At 46.5% G+C, this 17,989-nt stretch overlaps 1 long non-coding RNA gene across 2 annotated transcripts in view; it reads left to right on the top strand.

The window, feature by feature from the left end:
- The window catches only part of LOC105471773 (uncharacterized), a 58,221-nt gene extending 43,981 nt beyond the window's left edge, over positions 1 to 14,240 (top strand). For both annotated transcript variants that reach the window (XR_011611980.1, XR_011611979.1), the window contains exons 5-6: positions 7,071 to 7,132; positions 13,047 to 14,240. This is a non-coding gene — a long non-coding RNA (uncharacterized lncRNA). The remainder of the gene's footprint in view (positions 1 to 7,070; positions 7,133 to 13,046) is intronic.
- Positions 14,241 to 17,989: the final 3,749 nt, after the last annotated feature.

Genomic DNA, 17,989 nt, shown 5'->3' on the forward strand with positions numbered 1-17,989 from the left:
GCAGTTGCCAGAGGAAACACGACATACACATAAACCCAAAGTCGTTTGCTAGTGTTGAGTTTAACTCTCTACTTTAGAGATGATTAAGAGTTCATCTTATGTGGCACCTCCACTGACTGGGGTGCTGTGTTGAGACATCTCCTGAGGCCAATATGGATCAGTAGGAAAAAGTGCCTTAGGATCTGGGCAAGAGGGATACTTGGCATCCTGACTGCTCCATCTTGAAGGCTGCATCCCAGCATCCTTCAGGCCTCCTGATCAGGAGCATTCTCCAGCTGTTCATTTTCTCCGAAGAAAGCATTCGTGATGAGGTCTGGGCTCTTTTTCCCAGGGGCAGGTCTGAACTGGAGAGATGATTCGCATGGCTACAGCAAGATACCCAAGTGCTGGGCCCAGACTGTCTGCCACTTCCCTCTGTGTTCCACACAGCCAGCATCAGAGCAAGCTCTTTCCTCCCAGCAGAGAGCCAGTGTCAGGCATGGTGGAGGCAAGGCCAAGCAACCCTGGGGGCGATAGAGGGGACCGGGTTTGGGTTGGACAAGCCCAGTAGACCTATTTCTCCTAGGACCATGGAAAGCCTGTCCCCCACATTTGACTGGGAGCTAACTGTAAAAGTTGCAGCTCCTTGAGAGTTAACTCTAGAGACAGCTGCACTCGTCACCTTGTGTCTGCATAATTAACCAGCAGTTGTTCCTGCTTTGTGGAACATGGACCAGGCAACCCCCGTGAGGTCCTGTGGGGACATTCTCAGTCTGATTGTCAGACAATTGGCAGGCAGACACAGCTTCTGCAATGCTTGACTGAAGGGACTGAGGACAGTCCGATTTTTTCTTTCCCACCTCAAATCACATTTATCCTTCTCTTCTGTCTCGCTTCCTCAAGGCCCTCCCACCAGGACCAGCCCCTCTGGACACTGACCCTGCTATTCTCCTGAGGTGGCCCAGATCAGCCCTGATATCTGCTTCTGGATTGGAATTTGAATTGAATCCCTAAAATCTTAAGATGTAAATTCTGTAGTGTCTAAGCTAGAAGAACCTTAAATATCTTGTGGACAATCTCACTGTTATGCAGAAGAGGAAACTTCACCTTGGCATACCCAAGGACACACAGTTGGCCAGGGCAGGGCTCCTGCTGACTCTAAGGGCTGATCGTGGCTAAATTCCACTCTCACTTCATCCTCCTCAAAACCCTACCAGACATTCAGTCCACATTCATCTGGAGCTGTATGATCTCCCTAGATAAGCCTCATGCCATCATTTTAACTCCCATTTCTATACCTTCAACACTAACACCTTATTTTAATTCCAGACCTATTTTTTTAGGTACCTAAGATTCCTCAGATGCAACCCAACAGAACCTTGTTGCCGTCTTCTTTCCTAAACCTATGCAATCTTCTGTGTTCTTGCCTGTCTCCATTACATTCTTCTGGATGTGGATCTATTCTGGGAGGCCAATGAGGTGCCTGTTCCTCTGGGAGGCAAATGAAACATGTCTCCCAGCCAGACGGTCACAGGGAAATTGCTCTGGGGCTGAACCTCAGACATGAAGATGAACATGAGGCTACCATGATGACTGGCTTCCCCTAGTGGACTCTCGAGGAGTGGACACAGAAGGTTGGGCATCTGACATCTCTGTTCTCATCCAGTCTCAGCTGTTCACATTCAGGGACTGAAATTCCTTCCTCCCAAGGGATTCAATCTGTGGTAGCTCAATCTGTTTCCAGGGCAGGGAGGTGTGTTAGAACCTAGTGCTTCCCAACGGTGAAGTGAAACCTGCCTCTCTCTAAATTCCACAGTGCTAATTAAATATCCCATGTGACTGCCTATCTAATATTAAACATGACTCCCATGTTTCCCAGACCAAACACCTTCCCTTCTCTAGATGAAGCATCTCCAGGTCCCTGTGCTCATGGGACCTAATCCCCAAAGCACCCCAGACACACACCCTGTTTATGTTCATGAGTGTTAAACCCTGCATAAGGTGCTAAGGACAGACCTGGATAGAGGAGAACCTCACCTCATCTGCTGTGTTCCAGCAGGAAGGTCAATCTGCTTGAAAACTGCCTGAGGTTCCGGCAGTTGTGTGGGCCGCTCCATCCACAGGTCCTCTTGCCAATCCTCCAAGAAAATGGGGCCCAATTTCCATCACAGTGCCTCCTTCCTGTCCTCAGTCAGGACACCTGCCTTGTTTTCTCACAGCCTCTCCTACACTTTTTTCAAAGTCCTTCTCAGATCCCTCCTCTTCCATGGGTCTATGCTATGTGCACCTCCTTGCACATAGCACACTGCTTGAAAGTAGGACTGGGTCATTTCTCTTAAACATTACCTATAAAATGAGGAACTAAGCTGGGGAGTCACTAAGGTCTCTCCTCACTTATATATCCTGTTATTTAATTGTCTTATCTGTTAAGTCAATCACAGCTTCTAGTTTGCCTTCCTCCTCAAGGGCATGATAGGGTCTGACCCAGTTCTATTGCTAAATAAACACTTGCTTATTAAATTGAGTTGATACATATTAAGGAATGGAATGAACCAGGAAAGGGAGCTGTTGATAGGGAAAAGGTAGGTGCTGGTTCAGAAACCCTTCTGAACCAGGGGTTTCTGAAAAGGGGGCCCTTCCCCAGGAAGGTGATTCAAGTCAGGACAAGGCAGATGGGAATAGGCTGGAAGCAGTGGACAACATTCAGAAGGGAAACAGGAGAGAGATACTATCATGGCCATGCCTCTCGTTTAGGATTCCAGGTTAGGGTGGCCATCAAAAAAGAGATTGAAGGGCAAGGGATGTGGTTGTCATTAGTCCAGGAGCTTCAAAATCAGGATTTGCAAGCCACTCACATCAACACTCTCAGCCTCTGTTTCCTTTACCTCCAAAATGAGAGACTTGGACCAGAGCCTGAAAGTGTGGTTTGGGCTTGTTAGGAATGCAGGGTTCCAGGCCCCACTCTGGGATGGAATGGGCATTCAACCAGATCCAAGGAGATGCATGCTAAAGTGTGAGAAGTGCTGTCCTGGACAACCTCTCTGAGATTCTAAAGCAGAGATTGTTAAGAGTGAGTCTCCATGGTGCTCAGAGTCCGCTGCACCATAGAATCACCTGGGGAGCTTTGAAAATCCCATGCCCACAAGAGAACTTTCTGGGATGGTGGATTATTCTACATCTTCACTGGGGTGGTGGTTACATAAATGTATACGTTTGTCAAAACTCATGAACCGTACCCTTTCAATGGGGATATTGTAGTATGTGCAAACTATGCCTCAATAAAATTAATTTTAAAAAACTATCCCTAAATTTAAATCATTACTTACAGTAAAGCTGTAATGAAGAATAGTATATTTAAGAATATCAAGACTATCTTAAAATATACTGTATTTCTCCCCCAAGGAAGGGGCTGTGCTCAGGAATAAGTCTGAGTTGGCACATTTTCTAAGGATATAAATAAATTCTTCTTTACCTGATGCCACAGCCCATACCAATTAGGTCAAAATTTCTGGGTATCTTTTAAGCCTCTCCAGGAAATTCCAATGGGCAGTAGGGCTGCAAACTGCTTGGGCACCTCTTGCAGATGTTAGCAGTCAATCCTTACCATACTCCTGCACTGGGATCTGTCTGAGTGCCCAGCACTGTGCAGAGGGCAAAAGGTGGAGAGAGAGAGGAAAGCAGGCAACACACTATGCCTCTCAGTCATTGATGATCTGGTTGGGAATACAAGGTGTGGGCCTACCCAAAAAGAGTGAAGTTACTACTGAGGCAAGGCCACTCTCACAAAGAGTTTGAGTCACCCACCAGAGTGGCAAGGGCATGGCGACTTCTTGGAGGTCACAGATATTCACCTCTGAGGTTGCTTTTGAGAGTCCTCCTCTCAGCTCCCATCCCACCTCTGCTTTTATAGATTAATAAGTGGAGACTCAGAGAAGTCAAGGAGCTGCCCCAAAGTCACACAGCTAGGAAGGTACAAGGGAGACCTTGAACCCATGCCCTCTGGCTCCAGAGCACATGCTCTTTCCAGAGTGCCACATGCTCCCCACTGGGCGGCAGGCTGAGATCTCCCCTCCCTTATGGATTGGCCAGAACCCATCAATTGCCCTGCTATGCGGTGCTGACGGGCTCCCTGGGACATGGGAGCAGAAAAATGAGGCAAAGTAACGATGCTGTGTGTTGAGGGGGGTCAGGGTCTCTGGGTGACATCCCCTCAGCATGCAGTCCCAGGGAAATGCAGCCACCGGAGGGCACAGGTGCCTGGTGCTGCCTCAGAAAGAGGAACCACCATGTGGAGGGGAATAATTCAACTCCAGGAGGCGAGGGCATGGCGAGCCCCGCTGCCCCTCCCCCTTTGCCAGGGCAACGTGGGATGTCAGACAACACTGTGGCCACCTCATTATTGGGCTGCTCGGCCATTGTCCCCAGGACAATGGTTTCCGGCCCTGGCTTTGTGTGGGGCTGCCAGCCGAAGTTATTAACCACGGGAGCTGCCTTTGAGGGACGTCCAAGGAAGGGGTGAAAGGTCACTGGAGCAGCGAGGGGAGCGGAAGTGGGAGGGAGAGGCAGCACAAAAGAAAGGGATGAACCCCCGTCCCCCTCCCCTGAAGGAGCCCCAAACAGAGCTGCGCCCAGAGGGAGGCATGCAGAGGCGCTTTCAGAGGAAGTTCTTGCTGCTGCGGTGGGACAGAAGCAGCTGGGATGGCTGACCATCCTGATAGGCCTTGGAGGTATCAGCGTGGATGGGGATACAGGCTGCACGTGGAGAGGACTGAATGGGTTGGTGGAGGGGTGGGGGGCGGACGGGAAACAGGCGGCAGCAGCAGAGGTTGTGTTTGGGGCTTCTCAACTCACTCCTTACATGGGTGTTTGCTACTCAAGCCTTCTGATGTCCACGACATCTGCCTGTGCCCCAACCCTCAGAGAAGCAAACTAGAGGGACCCCAATATGTTGGTCCCAAAGAAAGCTGCCCTTCCTCCCGATGCTGCCTGTGTCAGCCCCTGCAGATCTGGACGGTGTTGGTGAAGACACCATGGTTTAGGCTTGTCTGGGCAGGTGGTCGTGGAAATTTGGCCATAGATGGAATTGCAGAGGTTGCGTTAGTTATTCAGTGTCAATCTGCTTTTAATGGGACAGGGAATCTGATGCCCAGACAGGAGAGGACTCTGTCAAGGGCACAAACCCAGCAATGGGCAGAACTGAAACTTGGTACATTATCTGTTCCCTGCCCTTGAGAAAAACTGGGCCTCTGGTGTTTGACTGGGGCCTCCATCCTTGCCCAATCCAGGCCTATCCCAGCTTCTTGGATAACATCAAAAGGCATGAGTCCCTTTCCTGAGATACCAGGTCCCATGGAAGACAGCTTTGTCCTGCCTCTCAAACCATATAAAGGCAGAGAGCACTGCCCTACAGCTGCCACTTCCAGCAGCCTGGTCTGCCTCCTGCTCTGCCCAGACCACAGTGTGCTGCCCTCCAGAGCAGGGCTAGAAGGCCCAGAGTTTTTGGCCATGAGGCCCCAGGAGGCCCATAGCTCATCCAAGGTTGAGGGGTCAGGGCGGGAACTTTGGTCTCGCTCGTCACAGTCTCTCCTCCAGCCAACACGCAAGGACAGGACACAAGTGTGGGTCGGTGGACAATCAGCTGAATTATAAGGAAGCATTTATACCTTATCTATAAGTTTGGATATGCCACGGCATTTGATGGGAAAGTATGAATTATTCTACCCAACTTTTATGTTTAAGGTTATATGTTTTTTTAGAACTAGAAAGAATGCTTCAGTCCCTCAACATGGTTAGTTGAAGAGGAGAAGAAAAAGGAGACATCAAATAGAAAATCTAGTGCTGGGTGGCTGTAGAGTATGAGGACGTGGAGCTGGGAAGACAGAGGATGTGGTGGGATGGAAGGGAAAGGCTGTGGAAGGCCTGTATCCCATCTCAGTTCCTCCACTGCTTCACCCCAGATTCTGTTTTTGTTCCCCCGAATCAGACTTAGTCTCCCTCCATTCTCCCATCCCATGTGTGCCCCCATCCTGGTCCTGCCTCACTGGACAGCCTCTCCACGTCTTTCCTCCTCCCTGCTCTATAATTCTACGTGGTGCCCCCCAACCCCACTCGACTCATTGTCCACCTGGCCTCTGAGGCCAGGCACCCTCATTCCCCTCTCCCACCCACCCCACCCAAGGAAACCCAGCACAGACCATCTCAGCTCACTCCAACTTCGCTTCTTTGCCAAATGCGTTCCCAAACACCCTCATGAGCTTTGCTGATCTCTTTGCCATCTCTCCCTGCCCCACTCCAAGGGCTCCTCCTGCCTGGTGAAGGCTGCCCTGGGTACCCCAGAACTGAACCTTCAGCAGCCAGCACAGTTGACCTTGGGGCGATAAGCATCCAGGGAAAGCATTTCTAAAACAACAACAACAACAACAACAACAACAACAACTCAGTAAGCAGATTAAACAAAGGTAGAGACAGAGCCCTCCACCCCTTTCACACACACACACATCCTCACACACAGCTATACCACACCCCACAAATGTTGCTCATGTTTCCTTGGTCATTCTGTCCACCCTCCTGTCTGTCCAAAGCCAAGGACACTGCTCTACTCTAAATTTTGTGTCCCGAAGCCCCCAAATACTGCAACTCTGACCCAATGCACGAAGCCACCCCAAAATACAGCAGAGGATACCAGAGCTTTCATTTTCCCTCAGTATGGCCCATCCTTTGGGTATGCCAACTCCATGGTCACCAAGCACTGCATGTGGGACAGGGCACAGTTTGGAGCCCTTGGTCCAGCCACCGCCCCAGACCCACCCTGAGTCTCTCCTCACTAACACCTGAGAAGCCCAAACTTTCTAGTGTTTAGCAACAAATTAAACTCTAAGCCAACAACAGAACAGGGTGGAGTGAGTGGAAAGCAAATGAAATGTCAAAAAAAAATTAAGCAACACTTGCATTCTCATTAGTAGGAACATGTGAGATGAAGCACGTTATGTTATTAGGCATTCTCTCGATTCAGTAAACACAAGCTGAATAAATTTATAAATATCAGCATTAAGTGAGATTTAACGGGGAGCTGTTTATCTTCTTCCTGTCAGGCAGGCGGCAACGCTCTCCATGTATCACTCGCCAGCCGTGCAGTCCTCACTCGCTTGCCCAGGTAAGCTGGGGCAGAGCCTGCTGCAGCCCAGCTCTGGTTGTGGGAGGGCTGGCACCAAGGAGCTGCAAGCTTACCTCACCTCATCTCACCTCACCATGCCGGCTGCGAGGTGGCCTGTGCGGTCCACGCTCAGGGAGTCACACTCCCATGCTGCATCCCAGCCCCTCCAGTAGCACAGTATGTCCTGGGTGACTTTGAGGATGCTATTTAACCTCTCTAAGCTAAAGTTCCTCAACTGCAGCATCAACAGATCAGTGCCGACCTGGTAAGGCCATCGAGAGCATCGAATGCTACTGTTCGGTAGGTGCCTGACACATAGTAGGTCCACAAGCAAATGATTTTCCTAATTACATCATTTCTAGCACAGAGCTGGAAGAAACGGTGAGGTGCAGATGGCCGCTGGGCCCTGCTGTTCTACATGGGAGTAAGACAGCTGCTAGGTGAAGGGGAATGACCAGGCAGCCACAGGAAAGACATGTGGCCTCAGGAAGCCTGGGAGTGTATCCCGATTCTGCTAGGAACATGCGTGGGGCTTTGTGTGGGTGACTCTCTGGCTCCCCAAGCCTCCCTTTCCTACTATTATATCCTTAAAGTGCCTCTGAGGCCAAAGCCTTTGTGGCAATTGTCAAATGAGTCTGTATGCAGTGAGTATCATGTTGAGGGAGGACAAGGTCACCAAGAGCTGAGACTGTTTCTCCGAGTGATGAGACCTAGGTGTTGGGTACATGGAGATCCCCGGTCCCTTTGTGATGCCTGCATCCTATTGCCTCCTTGCCTGGACCCCGCCTCAGCTCAGAAAGCCAATTTCCTAGATTCCAAAGGCCTTCCCAGACCAATTAGCATGTCCTGCAGCTGTCAGCTCCCTGTGCCTAGCCTGGACCTCAGCCCATGTCTAGCACCCAGTCTCCCACCCCCACACATATTCACAAATAAATTAAAATAATAAATGACATAAATTCTTCACTCCTGGTCTGGCTTGCTGTATGTAAACTGCTATGACAATACAAGACCCGGAGGCAGGCACCCAATAAAAGCTGCTGAAAATGTGACTGACACCAGTTTTCAGCTATCCAGGAAGACACGGATCCTTGTAAGGTCCAAGCAGAGTCCTCGAGAATAGTTGAGAATTCTTGGGTTCCATATGAACACATGAGATACCCCACAAAGGCTTTGGATTTCCCAATACATGACTACCCCCAAACACTCCTTTTTTCCCTCGTCTCTCTGCTGAGACCTCTAGACGCCAAGGATCCACCCACGGCAACCTCTCCAAAGATACCCTGATATGCTTTTCTTCCAGGCAGCATTTCCACAGAGCTGTAGGTGAAAGTCACAGGATGAAAATGTGCAATGGGACTGTATCCCCCACCAACACACTGCAGGCAGGGGGCACACAGAGTGCCCCCTCTGCCCACCCTAGGAACGGGCATCTAAGAATGATACGATCTTTTCTAAAAAGAAAGTAAATAAAGGCAGGTGCCATATAAAAAGAACTTGGGGGACGGTGGGGATGGTCCTTAATGTCTCAGAACATCTTCCTCTCCATCAATGAAACGAAGGATTCAAAGCAGCTCATCCCTGAGTTTACCTCAATGCTGAATCCTAAACGTCACCCTTAGGATGCTCTCTGGCTAGGCAGGGAATGAAGGATCTGGGAGGCGAGTTGCAGGAAGCTGCAGCAGCTCCCCATTTACAGATCCTCTGGTGCCAGTTTTTCAGGCTTCCTGACCAAGAGAAGCAGCCAGGCAAATTCCACCATTCAGCCACATTTACAGGAAGCTGGCTATTTGGGAGGCTCTCTACCAGAGGCTTTGGGGGAAAAAAATGTAGAATTAATGTCAAGATCATATATTTACCTATGAGAGAAAAGATGTCCAAGGATGCCCCTAGGTCTCATTTGATCTAAAACTAGGCCTGGAGCTACTTAATTGTCCAAGACAGTTCAGGCTGCTGTAACAAAAATACTATAGACTGGGTGGCTTAAACAACAAACATCTATTTCACATGCTGCTGAAGGGAACCAGCATGGTCAGGAGCATGGTGAGGGCCCTCTTCCTGGCTTGGAGGTGGCCATCTTCTTGCTGTGTCATCACATGGCAGAGAGAGAGAGAGAGAGAGAGAGAGAGAGAGAGAGAGAGAGAGGGAGAGAGAGAATGAGAGGAAGCAAGCAGTTTCATGTTTTCTCTTATAAGGGCACTAATCCCTTCATGAGGGCTCCATCCTCATGACCCAATAGCCTCCCAAAGTCCCCATCTCTAATACCACCCCACTGGTAGTTAGGGTTTCAACATACAAATTTTGGGGTACTCAAATATGCAGTCCACAAAACTAATATCCCTAAGTTGTCTGCATATATATGGTTGCTCTGGTGCTGCTTTGAGGGTCTCAGACAATAGAATCGAGTGTAGATCAAACTTCTCTAGGCCTCAATAGCGTGAATCTAAAGATTAGGTCACAATAATGGCAATAAGCCACATTTCACTGGATGAATCCCACCTACTCCTTCAGGAGTCTATCCACATTCAAAATATCACAAGTACTTGAAGTGTCTGAGCAGTATCACAAAGACTGACACAGATGCATGCAAAATAGAAAATGGATAGATGGTAGTATGGGGTTGGGGGTGGTGTATGTGAGTGTGTAAGTAAAGAGGATGTCTTGTGCTTGGGATATATTTCTTTTGAGGTTCTTCGGTGGCAATGCTTGCCCTGAGCTCAGGAGACAGTCAAGCAAGAGAGATATATCTGTTCCCTACTTAGAAGAGAGCACTGATGCATGAAGGTCGGGAGGAGGCCAGAGAATAGTGTGTTGAAAGAAAAGAATGTGACCAAGGCCCCAGCATTAAAAATGAACCCTGAATTGGAGATGGGGAATGAAGAAAAAGTCAGAGAAGAGGGCACACGTGGAGCAATCTGAAAGACAGGAAGAGCCACAGGTGTGCACAGTAACTAGGATGTCAGGTTAGTAGAGATCTTCAGGAAGTAGGGAAAAGGCAATCATGACAAACACTGCAGGACACGCACAAAGATGGGGAATGAGTAAAAGCCATTAAGTTTGGCACTGATGACCTTCACAGGAACCATACAAGGAGAAACCTGTGGAAAGAAAACTGATTACACAAAGCCAAGGAATCAGTTGGCAGTAAGGGCATTAAGGCAGTCTTATGGGTTAAATCATACACAACAAAAATATGTCAAAATTCTCATCCCAGTACCTAGAAATAGAGCCTTAGTTGAAAATAAGGTCTTTGCAGTCTTTGCAGTCTTTGCAGGTGTAATGAGGTCATTAGGATTGGTCCTTAAGCCAGTATGACTTGTGTCCTTGTAAGAGACAGGAAGATGCCAAGTAAAGACACAGACATAAAGAAGACAGAAGATGGAGGTGGAGGCTGAGGTGATGCAGTCACAAGTCAAGGAACTCCTGGGTTACCAAAAGCTGGAACAGACAAAGAAGTATCCTCCCCTAGAGCCTTCAGAGGGAGCAAGGCCCTGCTACATCTTGATTTTGTAAGCCAGGTCTCCAAGATTGCAAGAGAATGAATTTCTGTTGTCTGAAGCAACCCAATTTGTGGGACTTTGTTACGGCATCCCTAGAAAACTAATACAGGCAGTAAGTGCACTTCTATAAGAAATGTGTTCATGAAGAGATGGAATTAAATGATTTTAGTAAAGAGAATGTTTTCTTTTCATGGACATACTCGAGAATGTTTATAGACTAAGAGGAAAGAATCTACATATAGAGAGAGAAGTTGAAGATTCAAAACAATGGAAGGATGGTTAATAAAATATGGAGGAGGAAGAAAAAGATTAAAAGGAGAACTCAAGTGGCATAATTGGCCTAAAAAGGTGAGGGACACTTTGCCATTCTGGGCCAGGTGTCTTGGCCTAGACCCTATAGAAAGCAGAGCCTGAGGCAAGGATTGAAGTGCTGACATTTTATGTGGGGGAAGGGTGCAAGCTCAGGACAGTGAAAGTGAGGAATAAATGGAAGCAAAGCAAGTGCGGATGCAAGGCCCTGTGATGAAATGCATTGCTATCCTAGTGGCAACTTCACACCAAGCTGTGAAGATGCTGTATTAGGGTTCTCCAGAGAAACAGAATTAATGCAACATAGAGATAGAGATAGAGATAGAGATAGAGATAGAGATAGAGATAGAGATAGAGATAGAGATGTACATACAGAGATAGATCTCTCACATATAGATCTATATGTGAGATAGATCTCTCCCTCTCTCTACATGGAGAGAGAGAGAGAGAAGAAAAGAGAGAGAGAGGGGCACAAAGAGAGACACATTGAGAGACAGAGATTGATTATAAGGAGTTGGTTTATGTGATTATGGAAGCTGAGAATTCCCAAGATCTGCCATCTGCAAGCTGGAGAACCAGGAAAGCCAGCAATATGGTTCTACAGTCCAAGTCCAAAGGCCTGACAACTAGGTATTCCAATGCTGTAAGTGCCAGTTCAAAGGGAGAAGATTGATGTCCCAGCTCAAGCAGTTAAGACAGAGGGCAAATTCACTTTTCCTCTGCCTTGTTGTTCTATTCAGGCCCTCAATTAATTGGAACTTCTACATGAGGGAGGGCAACCTACTTTATTCAGTGTGCTGATTCAAATGCATATCTCATCCAGAAACACACCCACAGAAACACCCAGAAATAATGTTTAGCCAGACACCTGGGCACCCCATGGTCTAGTCAAGTTGATACATAAAATTAACCATCACAGACATACAGCAGCTCACTCATGAGACATGTTTGCTTGACATGCTGGGCTTCTCTGTAGGATTTGCAAGGCGAAATCATACCATAAAGTATTCACAGGAAGGAGGAGGGGGATTTATCTGACCATCTTTCTCCAGTCTCTCGTTTCCCAACAGTCAAGATTTACCCAACAGTGAGCAAATCCCCTGGGCTTCTGGATGGCATCATCCAGTCCCCATTCACCACAACACCAAATCCCATGGTGTGATCAAGTCTGGAAAAGAAGGGAAAATGCAGAATTGTCCAGACACATAACAAGAGAAAATAGAGGCAGTTGAGGAAGTCCAAGAAAGCACACAAAGTTTGTGTCCAAAATTAAGGGGTGCGGGGGAAGAAAAACAGGTAAGTGAAAATATAGAGACATTTTTAAAATAAAGAGAAGTTGAGGAAACTGACTTTGAGTGGTAGGTGGTGTTCAAAGAGAACTCAAGTAAACTGTGGGAAAGGAAGGAATGTAGAACACGCCTGTGACCCCAAAACCTATACATTTTTAAAAAGTAAAAGAGGCCTTGTTATAACTGAAATACTATAGAATCCTAGAAAATCAGAGCAGGCATTAGAAATCACTTTCCTTAACCTTTTCACTTTAAAGATGAGGCAACAAAGACCAGGAAAGAATTAATGGTAACTAAGTTTCATAAATGTACAATGTTTGTTATTAATGAACGTGTGTGTGTGTGTGTGTGTGTGTGTGTGTGTGTGTGTGTGTCTCCAGGATGTCATTTACACATTTCTCCACCTGGTGGCTTCTGCCTGAATTACAGGCAGAGTCCAGCCAGTGGAAAGAAGCAGCAGAGGACACTGTCTTGGAATCCCAGAAGGAAATCTTAAGAGCTGAGATCTGAGACCTCCTTCACAGACCCAGGCCAGCTTCTCGTGGACTAGCCTTAGTTCTCAGAGACTCAGAATGTTTGCTGCCCCTCTCTCCAGTTCTGTGATCCCTCCTCTGTAGCTCCCTTTCCATACGAGAAAATACCAACCAGGGGAAAGCAACCAACAAAAAGTATGTTTGACCAGTGGTCCTGGTCACTAATTCTTTGAAGACTTCCAAGATGGTAAACGGAAAGAACAGCCCACATGCATGCACATACATATGCATATACAAAATGCAAAGACTAAGACCCAATTAGCCTCTCTCTGTGTTTCTTTTACAGGAAGGGAAGTGTCACCAGCCTCAACTACTACTCCCCACCCCCTGCAACTGCCATTCTTTCTGACTTGTCTCTAGAAAAGGCCATGTGACCTCTCCCTCAGACTGACCCATTGTCCCAGTCAGAATGTCCAGCCAAGGCAGAATAAAGCATCTACTGGACCTAAAGGATGCCCCTGATATCTCCCAACTGGCTTCTGAACGGATCCCCTAAGGGAACTTTATCATAGACACATTTAAAATGCCAAGAATGAATTGATGTGTGCATTCACCAAATTTCAGTGTCAGTGCTAGACGCAGATTTACAGCTCAAATGAAGTCTGTTTAAAAAAAAAAAAGAAGAAGAAGAAGAAGAAATTCCACTTTCTTCTCTAGCTGTGAAAATATTCTCTGAGGAGTCTCCTGTCTGAACACCTATATGGCCAAGAGTAGAATTTATCAGAGCAGATGTGAGAGTAAGAGTCTAGTGTTATTCTCTATTGCCATGTAACAAATTACCTCAAACTTAGAAGTTTAGAACAACAAACATTTATTATCTCAGACATCTATTCCTGAGGGTCAGCAATCCAAGAGCTGCATAGCTGGGCGATTCTGGCTCAGGGTTTTTCATGAGGTTATAGTCAAGTTGTCAACCAGTCCTACATTCATATGAAAGCTTGACTCAGGCTGGAGGATCCACATCCTCAATGTCGCCTAATTTCTGACTGGAGGTCTTGGGTTCCTAATGGCTGTTGGCAGGAAGCTTCAGTTTCTCTCCACATGGGCTTCTCCATGGGGATACCTGAGTGTTCTCATGACATGGCAGTGGGCTACCCCCAGGACATGTGATCCAAGAAAGAGCAGGACAGAAGCCTTGTCTTTCAAAATCTAGCCTCAGGATTGATATACCATCAATCTGCTGTACTCTGGTGGTCACATAGACTAACTCTGATAACATGTGAGAAAGAAATACACAAGGGCCTAAATAGTGGGAGGCAGGGAATCATTTGCCTTTGGGATTCTCTAGTAGCCACCTTTAAGGCTGGCTACGACATATTAGGTGGTAAATGCAATGGAACTCATGACTCCAATATGTAGATTAAAAATAGAATTACTAAAAAATACTGAAGATTGGTGGTCCTCAGGTTTGAGCAAGCATCAGAATCACCTGTGTATTTAGATTTAGCAATACACAGATTGCTAAAATCTACTCCCCTAGAGTTTCTGATTCAGTAGGTCTTGGGTGGGGTTGAAGAACTGGAATTTCAAATAAGTTTCCAGATAATGCTGATGCTCCTAGTCTGGGGGCCACATTGTAAGTGTAGACAAGTTCGTCAAAATTTAGAATTTGGACATACCTTAAAGGTCTTCTGATTCAATGGCTTCCAAGTTGAGATGACCATCAGAATCACCAGCAGGGGATTCTTCCCCACCCCAACTCAAGAGTCTATGATTTTTTTAAACTCCTCCAGGCAATTGCATGATCAATCAGGTCTGGAAATCCCCAATGCCAAAAGTCTCCTCTGCTTAGCATCCCCGGCATCAACCCTCCTCTTAAAGAAGACTCTTAGCAAATTGTGGTGTGTGTATATACCATGGAATACTACTCAGCCATAAAAAGGAATGAAATAATGGCATTCGCAGCAACCTGGATGGAACTGGAGACCATCATTCTAAGTGAAGTATCTCAGGAATAAAAAAATGAAACATCATATGTTCTCACTCATAAGTATAAACTAAGCTATGAGGATGCAAAGGCATAAGAATGATACAATGGACTTTGGGACTTGGGGGAAAGGGTGGGAGGTGGTGTGAGAGATAAAACACTACACATTGGGTACAGTGTATACCCCTTGGGTAATGGGTGCACCAAAATCTCAGAAATCACCACTAAAGAAATTATTCATGTAACCAAACACCACCTGTTCCCCAAAAACCTATGGAAATTTAAAAAAAGAAGACTCGTAGCAATAGGTCATTAACTCCCTCCTAAGGCAATGCCCATTGCAGTGTGGGCAGATAAACTGCTTCAAACGTGTTGCTTAGACTTGAGCAAAACTGACTTGTCCACGATGTTCACACATTGCTCACCAAGCATATGGATTCTCTCTCCTCATAACCACTGTCTAGTTTTCTAAAAAGGACTTTTATCCTCGGTCTTCTATTTTTTAAGAAACTATCCTTCCTTCCTATAATTCATCCTTAGTGGGCATGGTTTACACTGCCTTCATAGTTCCTAGTTCCCTCTGTTTCTCTTTCTCAGCCTCCTTCTTTGTAGGTGATGCTTAGAATGGAGCTATTAACCCAAGTGTGGTGCAACTCAAAGAAGTATAGAGGAAATATAGCACTTTTATCTTGGATGTGCTTTTCCTATTAGTCCCACCTAAGAATATAACAACCTTTCAGTCAGCTCCAGCACACTGGATAGGTAAATTATGACAAATAGATATTTAGAAAACTCCCAAGCCATCTGAGAAAGCACCCTCAATGAGTATCTTCAAGGTGTCTAAGCAGCCCAAAAGATCTTGATTTCCTATTCTCTGAGAACTACAATCTTTTTTCACAAAAATGAACCCCTAATAGCCTCAGTGAGAGCAGACTGGACCAGGGTGTCAAGCAACACAGGCTGGGATGAGGAGATTCTCTCTGATGAAAGAGGAGTGGCCACTCTCTTCATGAGGATCTACTGGATAATCTCAGGACCTGCCTTGTGCCTGCTGGAAAAGAGAACTTCCCTGCAGAGATGCAGAAAGAGAAGCCAATAGAAAGGGTGGGGGGGAGAGAGAGAGAGAGAGAGAGAGAGAGAGAGAGAGAGAAGGAAAGAAGGAAAGAGAAAGAAAGAAAGAAAGAAAGAAAGAAAGAAAGAAAGAAAGAAAGAAAGAGAGAGAAAGAAAGAAAGAAAGAGAAAGAAAGAAAGAGAAAGAAAAGAGAGGAAAGAAAGAAAAAGGAAGGAAGGAAGGAAGGAAAGAAAGAAAGAAAGAAAGAAAGAAAGAAAGAAAGAAAGAAAGAAAGAAAGAAAGAAAGAAAGAAAGAAAGAAAGAAAAAGAAAGAGAAAGAAAGAAAGAGAGAGAGAGAGAGAGAGAAAGAGATGGCCAGCAGCCCACTGAGTGACTTTCTGGGTCCTGGTTCTGGTCATTTCTGACACTCAGCTACATCATTGACCTTGGGTTCCATAACCCATCTCTGCATCTCTATAACCCATCCCCTATATTTTTTGCCTAATTGGGCCTAATTGGTTGCCATTTTTTCAACTAAAGAGTGTCAGTGAATAGAATACAATTTCCAGAAGACCTTTGGCACATAATATCATGCTATTATGTCTGCACTGGGTGGAAACAAGCCTCACTTGTGCAGGGTTGGTATTCCTTGGGCCTCTAGACCCATCAAGACCTTTCTTTTCACCTAAATTCAATTGAGGACCTGTCTGCATTCCACTAAGCCAGCACCTTTCCCACTCCTAGCACAACCCACTCCAGGGTAAGCTCAATTTTATATTCAACAATAAAATCAACAAAACCTTTCAAAAACGTTTTGGAAATGTCCTTTTTGAGGTCAAGAAAGCACTATAAAACTGGAGCTTCAGCTCACACTGACGTGTACACACTCCACCTCGTTCCCTCTCACACAGCTCCAACCCTAAAGTGGAATTCACCTACATGAAAGCTGCCTTCCAGTCTGCTCTCCTACTTCCACACCTTCTCTCTCAACTATTTCTTCTTGGAACACTCAATTACTACTTACTGCTTCTCAATATTTATTGAGAACCTACATGTACCAGGAGCTGTGTAGGTTAGTGGGGACACAGAGAGGATAAGGTAGTCCCAGGTTCTGGCTTCAGAGAACTCCTAAGAATGCCATCCTTGCAGCCCTCAGAATCCTACCACTCACAGAGCTCACTGCTCAGATCCTTGTGCTCATCCTCTTCCCATTCCCAGCCTGCCTGCACCTCCATCAAACTGCACCTGCCCTAAAGATCTATTCCCTGAGGATCGTGCTCTCCAGTTTCTGAGTGATGGCAAACTCATTGAAAGGTCCAGTGTCTGCTAATAACTCTGCTGAGCCTTTGCTTAATATCATCACACTACTCCCAACACAAATATTTGTGTTTTAACATCTCTAAAGACACAGTGCCTGAAATAGAGAGGAGAACTGACCTACTGGGTGTCATTTCAAGCAAGATGCTTGTCTTGTTCTTCCAAGTGACCTATTCACAAAGATTCCACTTTTCCTGGGCAAAGCCTGGGGATTCAAGGATCTTGTCCAGATTCCAGTTCCCTTCCTGATGGTGTTCCCTAGTCCCAGAGACAGACTCTGGAATTGGAAGGCCTGGGTCCAAGTCCTGATTTCAGTACACAGTCATTAAATGACCTGACCTTGGGTATGGTGTTTAGCTCGTCAGAGCTTCACTTTGCTCATCCGTAAAACAGATCAACAGTAACCTCATCAATTGCTCATGAAAATGATATGAGATAATGCTATTAAATTACTCTGGGATATGAATGCTGCCATGATTTCAGGCAGTCTCCCCACCTTCCCCCAACTCAGCACAACACCCCTGGCAAAGGAGATGTGAGACAGGAGAGCTCAGCCCACTCTGGGTGCATGACTGAGAAAGTGCTAATGAAAGACTTTCATCTTCTAGGTCCTTCACCAGTGGGCAGGGAAGGAGAAGGAGTGACTAAAAATGTGCTGAAACCACACCTCTAAAATAAGTCCTGAGCTCATCATTCCCTCCCTGTCCCTGGACCTAGGTCTACCCCAAACCTAGAATAGCATTAACTGGCTGTCTTTCTGGGCTGACTCAAGACAGCAATGGTGGTCCCTTAGGCTCCCGGTTCCAGAGGCTCCACAGAGCAAAGCGAGAGGAAATGTTGCCTGCTTTCCTCGGGAGTATCATGGGAGGGGCTGTGGCATGACCCCTGGTGTCTACTCTCTGGAAGACTACAGAATGCTGGTGGCTAAGGGATT

Source organism: Macaca nemestrina, chromosome 13 (assembly GCF_043159975.1).
Source record: "Macaca nemestrina isolate mMacNem1 chromosome 13, mMacNem.hap1, whole genome shotgun sequence".
NCBI lineage: Eukaryota > Metazoa > Chordata > Mammalia > Primates > Cercopithecidae > Macaca > Macaca nemestrina.